We start from the raw sequence: 12,538 nt of genomic DNA, 5'->3' as shown, positions 1-12,538 counted from the left end.
AGGGTGCGGGGGATGCTCGGCGGTGGTGGAGCGGGCCGGGGAGGGTGTGGGGGGTCGGCGGCGACGGTGGAGCGGGGGAGGGTGCGGGGGGCATCGAGATCGAGATGGAGGGGGATAGCGATCGAGATGAAGGGGGATAGAGATCAAGATGGAGGAGGATCGAGATCGAGTGTCCTCATGAATATTCAATATTTTTTCATATTGAATATGAAAAAATATCATCAAATTTGAAAAAATATTCATGAATTCAAAAAGTGCCCATGAAATTTAAAAATATTCATGAGTTCAAAAAGTGCCCATGAAATACAATAATCGAGAAATGAAGGCTACAATTTAAATACAATCGATCTTAGCTAGCTATCTGTTCACAATCTTCTTGCCCTTATTTTTTTTTAAATGAAGTTCTTCTATTGAATGGACGTCCTTTAGGTAGGGTGGTCCTGCTTCTTCTTGTGGTGTATGCTGATACTTCATCGTCGTCGTCATGTTCCATCTTCGGGTCGCCGTACTTGTCGATGTCTTGCTCATTGCCGACTCCATCCATTCTGATGATCTTCCTTTTGCCTCTCCTCGCGACAACACGACTGGGCTTTGGCGGGTCGGTAATGAAGAAGCATTGGTCCACTTGGGAAGCCAGTACCCATGGCTCATTTTTCGCGGTGACGTTTGCGCCCACGGTCTTGGATTTGGCTTCAGATATAACCATGGTGGTAAAATACCGGTCTTATTTTATGACGCTCTTGGCCCATCTGACATGGAACATCGGGACCTTCTCTCCAGCGTAGCTCAGCTCCCACATCTCCTCGATCATTCCGTAGTATCTGTCCTTGTCATTACCGGTGTAGGATTCCATCGTTACCCCGGAGTTCTGATAACCATCGCTCTTCATGTCCTTTCCCTCGGTGTAGAATGTGTAGCCATTGATATCGTACGCCTCATACGTCATCAGGTTGTGCTCGGCGCCCTGTGACAAGGCGAATATGAGTTGTTCTTCCGTGGAAGAATCCTCATTTAAAGGGTACGACAGAAGCTTCTGCTTGAACCAACGCATGAAACATGAGTTGTGCTCTTTGATTATATCTCTGTCTTTGCTCTGTTGGCCTCGGTCATTGTATGTCTGCTTGATAAAGGTTTTGTGCTCTACCACCCAAGGATCGACCACGTCTATGTGTTGTAGCGCGACTAGGTTTGCTCTTTCAAAGTCGGTGAGTCGACCCTCGAAGTCGACATGCATTTCGCGGCGACCCTCACGGTGACCCCATCCAGCGAGCCTGCCGAGGTGCCTGTTGACGGGCAGACCAACGGGGTTCTCGATGCCTAGATAATTCGTGCAGTAGGAGATGCACTCTTCGGTCAGAAAGCCCCTGGCTATGCTTCCCTCCGGACATGACATGTTGCGAACGTATCCTTTGATGACACCATTCATCCTTTCGAACGGCATCATGCTATGCAGGAACGTCGGCCCGAGTTGGATGATATCCTCCGCGATAAGGACCAGCAGATGCACCATAACGTCGAAGAATGCGGGCGGGAAGTACATCTGAAGTTTGCATAGTATCACCACGATCTCTTCCTGTAGCCTTCTGAGTTGCCTCACGCCAATCGACTTCTGAGAGATGACGTCGAAAAAGTTGCATAGACCAAATAGCGGTTCACGGATGTGCGCGTCCATGATCCGACGGATTGCTACTGGAAGTATTTGCGTCATCAGCACGTGACAGTCGTGAGACTTCATCCCGCTGAACTTCTGCTTCATTGGGTCTAGGTATCTGCTTTTCTTCCCCGTGTAACCGTAAGGAAGTTTTACTCCTACGAGGCAGGTGAAAAACTGATAGATCTCCTCCTGACTTAGAGTGAAGCACGCGGGAGGGTAGTCATTTCTGGTCTTCTTGGCCTTTTTGCCTTTGCGTTGACTTTCCGTGTCCTGCTTCGCCTCATCATCATCGTCATCATCATTAGTGTGAAGCTCCTCCCTGATGCCCATTGATTTCAAGTCTGCCCTTGCTTTCGGCCCATCTTTGGTCCTCTCTGGCATGTTGAGCAGGGTACCAAGCAGATTCTCGCACACGTACTTCGTGATATGCATGACATCAAGGTTGTGAGGCACACGGTGGATCTTCTAGTACGGCAAGTCCCAGAAAACAGACCTCATTTTCCATACCTTCAGCAGCGGCTCTGGCGCCTTTCGCCTCTTTCCTGGCTCTGGCGCCTTTTGCTTATTTCCCGGCAGTGGGCAATCTTTCCAATTTTTCAACAGCTCGTCTATTTCCTCGCCGTTCCTCGTACGCGGGCGTCTTCGGGGTTCGGTTTTACCATGGAACAGATCCTTGCGTTTCCTACACGGGTCATCGTCGCGAAGCCACCTTCGATGTCCCATGAACATGGTTTTCGAAGACCCGGGATCTCTATCTAGCTGGTGATACATTGTGTCATCCATGCACCTGACGCATCCAGAAAATCCGTGGACCACCTGCCCCGCGAGATATCCGTAACCGAGATAGTCATGCACCATCGTGAGCAGTGCGGCTCTTATAGGGAAATATTCTTTCTCTGCAGCGTCCCACGTATTGGCTGGCGTTTTCCACAGCGTGTCTAGCTCCTCTTTCAGCAGCCCCAAATACAGATTGATGTCGTTCCCTGGTTGTTTCGGTCCTTCAATTAGCATACTCATGTGAATGTACTTCCTCTTCATGCACAACCAGGGGGGAAGGTTGTACATCCACACAAACACAAGCCAGGTGCTATGTGTGCTTCTCTGCCTGCCAAACGGATTGACTCCATGGGTGCTCGCGCCCAGCACGATGTTCCTTGGATCCTTCCCAAATTTTGGGTGTTCGAAGTTCAACTCTTGCCATTGGCTCCCATCCTTAGGGTGACTCAGCATCTTGTCTTTTTTATTTATCTCTGGATCATTTGCGTCATCTTCTCGCTTCTTCTCCTCCCTATCCGCGTGCCAACGCAGGAGCTTTGCTACCTTAGGGTCCGCAAAATACCGCTGCAGACGAGGAGTGATCGGAAAGTACCACACCACTTTTCGAGGAGCTTTCTTCCTCTTCTTGTATCGAGTGACGCCGCACACCGGACATATGGTAGACTCCACGTGCTCGTCCCGATAAATGATGCAATTGTTCATGCACAAATGGTATTTCACGTGCGGTAAATCCAGAGGACACACGATTTTCTTCGCCTCCTCGAAACTGGTCGGGCACTTGTTCCCCTTGGGAAGACGTTCGTGCCAGAATGACATGTTCTCGTCGAAGCATGCATCGGTCATTTTGTGTTTTACCTTCATCTCCAGAGCCATGAGCGTTACTTTCAGGCGGGTATCCTCGGGCCTGCATCCTTCATACAATGGAGTAACCGCGTCTATCTCCAGTTGATCCAGCTTGACTTTCTCTCAGGCGGCAGATCTTGCGTTATCCGTTTGCTTGAGAAGCAACTCTTGAATATGAGGGTCATGCACCCAACCCATCGATGGTCCATCATCGTCTGCTCCGCCGGCATCTTCGTCTTCATGATCATGCCCTTCGTCTGCTCCGGAATCTTCCTCATCATCATGTCCTGCATCTTTTACATGATGACTGTGTACAACATCACCGTCGTGATCATGTCCTGGAGATTCTTCGTCTTCTTGCCCGCCCGAGCCGTGGTGGTTGTCTTGCTGCCCTTGCTCATTTCTTGCCCGGCCCCCATGGATGACTTCATAGTCATCTTCATCACCTTGCCACTGATAGCCATCCATGAAACCACGCAAGAGCAGGTGGTCCCACACCTGCCCGGAATCCGGGTCCGCAATAAGGCTCTTCAACTTGCATCTTCGCCACGGACATCTTATCTCCGTCTCGTTCTTTTGAAGCATCTCGGCCTTCGCGGAGCTCAAAAACTTATTCATGATGCCTTCGGTCATCGTGCAGACCATGGTCGCCTGCGGGGTAGAGCAAAACGATATTTTAGAACCAAGAAAAAATTTGGCATGACTTTCCCTAAAAATAGGACCAAAAAGAATGCATAGTGCCAAAATTCTCGCCGAAATGGAAATGAATCAACATTCCGGTAAAATATTGGCAACTATCGCATTTCAAATACCGGTACCTGCAAACACAAACATATATGCAACACCACAAACATATGCAACACCACGAACATAAATAGATCTAGCTAGGCCATAAAAAGTGCATGTGCATGTTGTTGGAGGGACAACAACATAAAAATAGCTTCCCCCTTACTTACCTATCAAAAAAAGGTAATTTAACCACTTAATTTGGATAAATATATGGTGCAAATGAGGTGAGGAGAAGGAGGCAGCCGAGACAAGCTTGGAGAATGAGGTGGAGAGAATGAAGTGGGGAAAGTGAGTGGGTAGGTGTGGCTGTCCAAAATATCTTGTTGGTCCAGGGTTACTAATGGCGCACCACCTACAAATGCGCGCCATTAGTAGTTTTGCAAAAAAATAAAATATATATATATATATACTAATGGCGCACCGTGGCGTAACTAGTAATGGCGCACTATGTCATGGTGCGCCATTAGTAGTTTTGCAAAAAAAAGAATAAAAAAATATATAGTAGTGGCGCACTATGTGGCTGGTGTGCGCCATTAGTATGTTTGGAAAAATAATTAAAAAAAATTGTTACTAGTGGCGCACCATGTGTCTGGTGCGCCATTAGTGTCTTCCACATTAATGGCGCACCAGCACATGGTGCGCCACTGCTATATAGTAGTGGCGCACCACATGTCAGGTGCACCATTAGTATCCATTTCATCTATAGCCCTTTTCCTAGTAGTGTTATATGGATTGTTCCATAGGCCAGTAGTGTGAATAAATGGAGAACCCTCGTCCAAGGTCTTAGACATGCCAAGGTTCAGTGAGGAGATAGAGTTATGAAGAGGACGAGGATGACGATGGCAACGGTGACGACGATGAAACGGGTTGCGATGTGTCGTTTGTCCCATAGTTCGACGTATCTAAGCATGAATATATTAAATTTGGGTATATACCCCTCGATCGTAGCAAACATCGGTTCGTACTAGTTGCACTTAGATGGATGCCTCGTTGTTCCTGATGTCTGACGAGGCCATGTTACTCTGACTTGAGTTAAACGTGCCACTAGTTCATGGGCGACGCTAATGCGCGCGCGCGGGGGAGAGCGATTTCTGACCAGTCTGTTAGCATGTATTTGGAAAGCACATCCCTTTATATTAGAAAAATGAGAGAGATAAGAGGAGAGATTAGAGGAGGGATTAAATCCAAGATCTTACCAGTCCCACTTTGAAATCAGGGGGTAGAGAGATAGAGGAGATCTTACTAGGCCCATCATAAAACAAGGGGCGAAATATTCGGATGCTTCATCGTGAAAGAGTTTTTCCGCTAGTTCATTAACTCAAATTGATTGCACACTTTAGGCAAACAACTCGAGAACTGATTGACTTAGGCCATAAACTCATTTATTTATTTAAATACGGCCAAAATCAATTCGAGATGGAAAAACCCAGCCACATGAATGCCATTTGAGCGTACCTTTAACCGCTCTCAAAGTGACCAACTTTTACAAGGGTCTTTGTGCAAACTGTCCGCCATAACCTAGTTAATGGAGTATCAAGGAAACATATTAAAAACAATGTGTTGTGTGGTAGCTGAAACCATAACCACTCGTGGCTCGTGGGAGCATAGGCTTGCTGACCACCATACCATCAAGGTTGTTTAGTGACATACTAAAGTTACAACGGACTTCATATATTACATTTTTTAATTCATCATTAGGTCAGATCAGTACATAGAAAAGTCATTATTACGTTTGAATATTCATATGTTGCTCCATGCCATGCTCGGAGACTACATGTATATCCTTAGCTAATATATATCTATGCAGACCAAGCTAGCTATGTAGTGTATTGATGGGCATGTGTATGGCCAAGAGTAACCACAGCTAGGTTATGGATGCATTTACTTGTAACTACAGATCAAATAAACGTAGCCATCTATTGTTTGTTTTGCGATGCGGCTAATGAATCGATCCTCTACTACGGCACGGTAAGACCGTGCAAATCATGGACGCAACTTTCTCAAATCTACGAAATGAAATGAGAAGGTTAATGGTGTCGCGATGAAAGTAAAATTGATATAAAGGGTCTGCTGCAACTTAGCAACAAAACATGCAAGAGTCTATTGGCCAGAAACGACTTGCTCACACCCTACCTTGTGAGTTCGGGTCCTAACTGTCTTCTGCTATTTGTCCTATTCCTTGATACACCGTTGTGATATACAATTTATGAAAAGATCCTTATAAAATATTAGTTAATTCGCGAGCAGTCAAATGTACGCTGAATTTCCTCCTGAATCTGTTTTGGCAAAGTTTTTCCTCCTGAATCTGTTTTGGCCTTATTTGTTGAAATAAACGACTTTATAGCCTAAATCGATTACTTTTAGAGTTATTAGCGTAAAGTGTGCAATTAATCTGAGTTAACGGACTAGTGGCGCATTGGACTCCAAGGCCAAGCAATGCACAATACATGTCTTCTTTCATTAACACCCACCCAAATGTTTGTTACTTTATATTAAAGAGATTATGTTATCAAAACGGAAAAAGAGTCAAGGGTATCAAACCAAATAGTGAAAAGGAACAAAACAGTAGAACTAAAATAGAAGTACCACCAAAAACTGAAACTAAAGTCACAAATATGTCTATTTGCACTCCTTTGACAATAGTTTTTTCAATTAAAAGGAAGAGGGAGGAGCACCAAAGAACAATAGACATGGGATGAATCAGAAAAATTCCAAAACAAATGTTGGACCCTAGCTCTATCGAGAAACACTAGTTGAGGCCTTCCTCCGTGTCCCCATGGCCAATGTTTTTAGATGCTCATTATTTTCCTCTTCCTAACTTACCATCACTTCCCCATTACCAGAACATATATGTGCATGTTTGTTAAGATACTGTTGAAGCCAATAGGAGAAGGAAGGAATACCTAAGAACAGTAGGCTTGGGAGGCATCAGGAAGACACAAAACAATCTTTGTCCCTTAATTGAGAGGGCAAGAATTCTAGGCTTTCCTCCATGTTCCCAAGCCCACTGCTTTGAGATACTCATGGCCTACTTTTCCATACTCGCTCTGAAGGCGTCATGCCCTAAACTTTACGTCCGCGAATTTCTTAAGCACTCAAGATGGAAAAACTTAGGTAAAATGAAGAGGAAGGAGAATCTAAGAACGATAGGAATGGCAGGCATTGGGAAACACAATGAAAAATATGCACCCATGCATGGTTCTAGAGGCCCAGATGCATAGCTCAGGGTTTCCTCCGCGGTCCCATTCTCACCGCTCTTAGAAGAATCATTCCTCTTCCTATCTCTATTGAAGATTATGATTCCAAAAATTCCAGAGAAAGAAGCTAGAACTTGTGAGGTATATATAGGCCTCATATGAAGTGTTCTAGAGTGTAACTAGTGCTGAATCTTCTCGGAGGAAGGCCGAAATAAATGAAAACACACCTATAACTGCATTGTGCTCCATAATGTATCAGCGAATGACACTGTGCCATGGACATCTATTGCTACTATGGGCACCTCAATGGAGGATATTGGGAAATCTTTTTTTCATGCACAACTAAAAGAAAAGAGAATTGTCTTTGACACTGAACTTGCATTTACAGGAAGTGGAAAGGAAAATAAACCATATAGTTATTCAGCATAATAAATGAGAGCAAGGTGTGCGAAGAGAGAACAGTCCATGTGATGGAAGATCAACGGAATCAAGCCAATAAATGTCAAAATAGCATAGCACTGAGGAATGCCTTAAGCTAGGTAGCATATTGTTGTACCAAATGAGTGTCGAAAAATTCCATGAGATATCTTATTGTGTGACAACTTCCCGGATGTGTTGGTTGGTTGAGCAAGATCTCATATTGACTTCAAATAAGACATTCTTCTTAAACTTCCAATACTAGGTCCGGAAATCGTATCATAGCAGTAATGCATTATTATGCAATATGCACTTCGCGTTGACAGTGATTAAAGTTTTACTATTATGTAGTTTTCCACATCACTCGAGTTTCTTACTCAATTTTACTGCCATATACATGACAGTAATTAGAAAAAAGATAGGGGGGGCGGCCGGAAAGAACCAAAAACTGAAAGAAAATTAATAGAAAAAGTCATTATTAAAATGGGAAGCATAGAACAAATAGGAAAACAGCGCAAAATGAAATCTCATCTATGCGGCTGTGACCCATCCGTGAGCATATCTCATTGCATACAAATGCCCTCTCCGACTCATGGCGGGCAATAGATAGCAGGTTCGATGATATTTTCATAATTTTCAAAGTTCTAATTTTATTGATAATTTCTTTGGAAAAAAATGAGCACATATGGTTCGGTGTTAAAAATTCCCTTTTAAGTATTTAAATTTTCCTTATTGATGCTACAAAGTATTTCCCAAGTTTGTAGAATATAATGCTAGATCATTTACACCAAACTGTGAGGCTTTCATTATGAATTGGCGGACCATTGTCTATGATCAAGTTCCGATACCATGGAATCATTTGCACATTATTAAACTATGGCACTTGCAAGGAATTATTAAAAATATATAGTAATCTTTAGTGTGGAATTCATACTCCAACCAATTTATCAAAAACCCCGAAGTGATAGAGGGAGGCGTGCAATATATTTCAGCATTCCCCCTCTTGTCCAAGCATTTTTTATCGATTAAATGTGAGAACGATGTAGGCTACATGATATTTGTTTCACTATTGCATTCTTAGCATCTTGAACTCAAGACCTTTTGGCTCTAATAACATACTGAATTTATGCTCCAACCAATTTATCCATAAGCCTAACTAATGTAGAGAGGCGGGAAATATATTTCAATATTTAGATTGGCTTCAAACACTGGTTGATGCAAAAGCTAAGGGTGATCGTCAAAACCAACAGTAATATTTACACTTTAAGAAAATCTCAATAACATTAAAAAAATAGTGCTCCCATATTTTTTGGATTTTCTTTAAATTAAATGGGAAAAAATTGAAGCATCGGATAGAAGGTATTCTGTCTGCCCAACAAGTTGTTCCGCTAAGAGCACATATGGTATGGGTCCTGTCTAATTATGCTAAATACATTCAAGATTAATGAGTGATCATGGCCATAGAATTCTACGCTCATCGGACCCAAATCGATGAAAACATCCTAGTGGCCGCATCCCAGTGCACGGAATTTATGCTCCACCACAAACTTGGCTACCCGTTGTAACCCGGGGTTCTCCTTCGGGGCAACCATTCATCACTCGCCCCCTCTACGTGAAGAGCATCCCATACGGCGAGGCTGGTGTCATTTCTTCGTGGGTAGTGAACATGTGAGCATTGGATCCTCGGGTTATAGCCAAGGCAGCGCCGCCAAGTGTTCTACACGGATGGAGAACGTGCCAAATGAAATCTGTGATGTGAGTGTCCTTGTTTAGTGCTTCCTCATTGACTTCTAAATTTTAATTCTCGATTCTTGTTTCCACTATAGCTTGTTTATATATAGAATGATTTTTTTTGCCGAAGTCACTGCGTTGGTCAAGTTATATTTTGAAAACGTAGGTCAAGTTATAGATCATAATTAATAACATTGTTCAATGACAATTTGGCATGTGATCGAGTTAACTTTTCCATATGAGTAACTCCAAGGCCAAGCAATGCACAATACATGTCTTTTTTCATTAACACACACCCGAATGTTTCTTACTTTATATTAAAGAGACTGCGGTATCAAAACCGAAAAAGAGTCAAGGGTATCAACCCAAATAGTGAAAAGGAACAAAACAATAGAAGTAAAATAGAAGTACCACCAAAACTGAAACTAAAGTCACGAATATGTCTATATGCACTCCTTTGACAATAGTTTTCTCAATCAAAAGGAAGAGGAACTTGCACCAAAGAACAATTAATACACATGGGATGAGTCATAAAATTTCCGAAACAAGTGTCGAACCATAGCTCTATCGGGAAATACTAGTTGAGGCCTTCCGTGTCCCCATGCCCAATGTTTTTAGATGCTCATTTTTTTCCTCTTCCCAACTTACCATCACTTCCCCATTACATAAACATATATTTGCACATTTGTTAAGATACTACTCAAGCCAATAGGAGAAGGAAGGAATACCTAAGAATAGTAGGCAGGGGGGCATCGGGAAGGCACAAAAAAATCTTGGTCCCTAAATTGAGAGCACAAGAAGTCTAGGCTTTCCTCCATGTTCTCACGCGCACTGCTCTGAGATAGTCATGACCTCCTTTTCCTTGCTCGCTCTCAAGGCCTCATGACCTAAATTTTACTTCGGTGAATTTCTTAAGCACTCAAGATGGAAAAACTTTGGTAAAAGGAAGAGGAAGGAGAACTTTAGAACGATAGGAATGGGAGGCATGGGGAAACATTGAGGCAAATATGCACCCGTGGTTCTAGAGGCCCACATGTATAGCTTTGGGTTTCCTCCATGTTCCCATTCTCACCACTCTCAGACTATTCATTCCTCTTCCTGTCTCACCTGAAAACTATGATTCTCAAAATTCCAGACAAAGAAGCCAAAATTTGTGAGGTATATATAAGCCTCTTATGAAGTGCTCTAGAGTGTAACCAGTGCTGAATCTTCCGAGTGGAAGGCTGAAATCAATGAAAACACACCTATATATGCATGGCGCTCCATAATGTATCAGGGAACAACACTAGGTCGTGGAACATCTATTGCTATTATGGGCACCTCAACGAAGGATACAGGGGAATCTTTTTGTCATTCACAAATAAAGGAAAAGAGAATTGTCCTTGACGCTGAACATGAATTTCCAGGAAGTGCAAAGGCAAATAAACAATATAGTTCTTGAGAATATTAAATGAGAGCAAGGTGTACGAAGAGAGAACAGTCCATTTCATGGAATATCACCGGAATCAAGCAAAAAAATGTCAAAATTGCATAGCACTGTGGAATGCCTCAAGCTAGGAAGCATATCGTTGAATCAAATGACCGTCGAAAAATTCCGTGAGATTTCTTTTTGTCTCACAACTTCCTAAATGTGTTGATTGGTTGAGCAAGATCTCATATTGACTTCAGATAAGACATTCTTCTTAAACTTCCAATACTAGGTATGGAAATGCTACCATAGCAGTAATGCATTATTTTGCAATATGCACATAGTGTTGACAGTGATAAAAGTGTTACTATTATGTAGTTTTCCACATCACTCGAGTTTTTTACTCGTTCTTTACTGCCATATATCTGACAGTAATTCAACACCGGTAGAAATTCGCTATCTTACATTCTTACCGTGGTTCACTCAGTAGTGTCCATCGTCCTGTATTGACCCAAAAAAATAACCAAACAAATCCATAGACCAACGGCCATGCATTGAGTGGTCGCACATGGAGACCTTTCAATCTCTCTGTTTGATTGTTAGTTTCATACATATGTTGATGAAAACACTCCATGTGGTAATGGCATCAAGTATGAGTAGATAATTTTGTTTGATTGGGACTCGATGACACGACTAGTCATGGGTCAGAAAACACAAATGACACATTTGACAAGTAACACGTAGCAAGATTTACATTTTCCCCAATGTATAGTTTTCCTATTTTTTCGAGAAAAGAGGATCACCTCTGGCCTCTGTATCGAACAATGCATACAGCCATCTTTATTACATTATTCAACAAGGTCTTATAAAATAAGAACATAGATTATCCCAAAGCTAGCTACGTGATGAAAATTGTCGCCCTACCAACAAGATTGATGATGTGCCCTGACCGCGCGCCGCGCACACCAAAAAATTCGGTGGCCTCACCAAGCCGCTCGCCGGCTAGCCGAGAGCACGAACCGGTCTAGCAAACCATCAACATGCACCACATGCGCATGCTCTAGAATCCGTCGCCGCCTTCCTCCACTATCTCATCTTCTGAAGCAATCAATGCACTCATCTTGGCATCGACGATACCACAATGCCATCCAACAATATTCAATGCCGAGACCCTGCAACACCTTGCTGCCAAGACTCGCCATCATCAATACTAGTGATGGCATGCCGCTTCACCATGGTCACCGCACGACAAGAAAACGCAGACCTGTGCCTAGCCACCAAACCAAACGTTTTTCCCTTAAGTCGATGTACAACCCCAAAGATGAGGCCCCCATGGTGGTGACGATGCAGAAACATTACCATCATCAGATCCGGAAAGCCCGAATCAGGGGTTTCCTTCGGGGCACACACGGAATGCAGATTGCGCCACAATGCCTCCAATGATGTAATGACTCCCGCAGGCCCCGCCACTTTCGCTGGCGAATTCGGGCCCATCCCGGGCTGGACCTCCAGACCGACCTCTTCCGTCATCCAGCATGCCCATAGGTGACGTGTGTCGCTGGGAAACTGCACGACCGGAGTTGCACCACCATCCAAAACAGCCACCAGGGGTGAGCCATCGATGTCGGAGGGGCCCTCACCGCTGCGCCGCTGAAGCCGGTCGACGCACATGTCCGAGAGACCTGCGTGAATCTCCACTGCAACCGCATCCCAAAGTCATTC

Source organism: Triticum dicoccoides, chromosome 2B (genome assembly GCF_002162155.2).
Source record: "Triticum dicoccoides isolate Atlit2015 ecotype Zavitan chromosome 2B, WEW_v2.0, whole genome shotgun sequence".
NCBI classification, from domain to species: Eukaryota; Viridiplantae; Streptophyta; class Magnoliopsida; order Poales; family Poaceae; genus Triticum; species Triticum dicoccoides.
Note: the sequence above shows the minus strand (reverse complement) of the source record.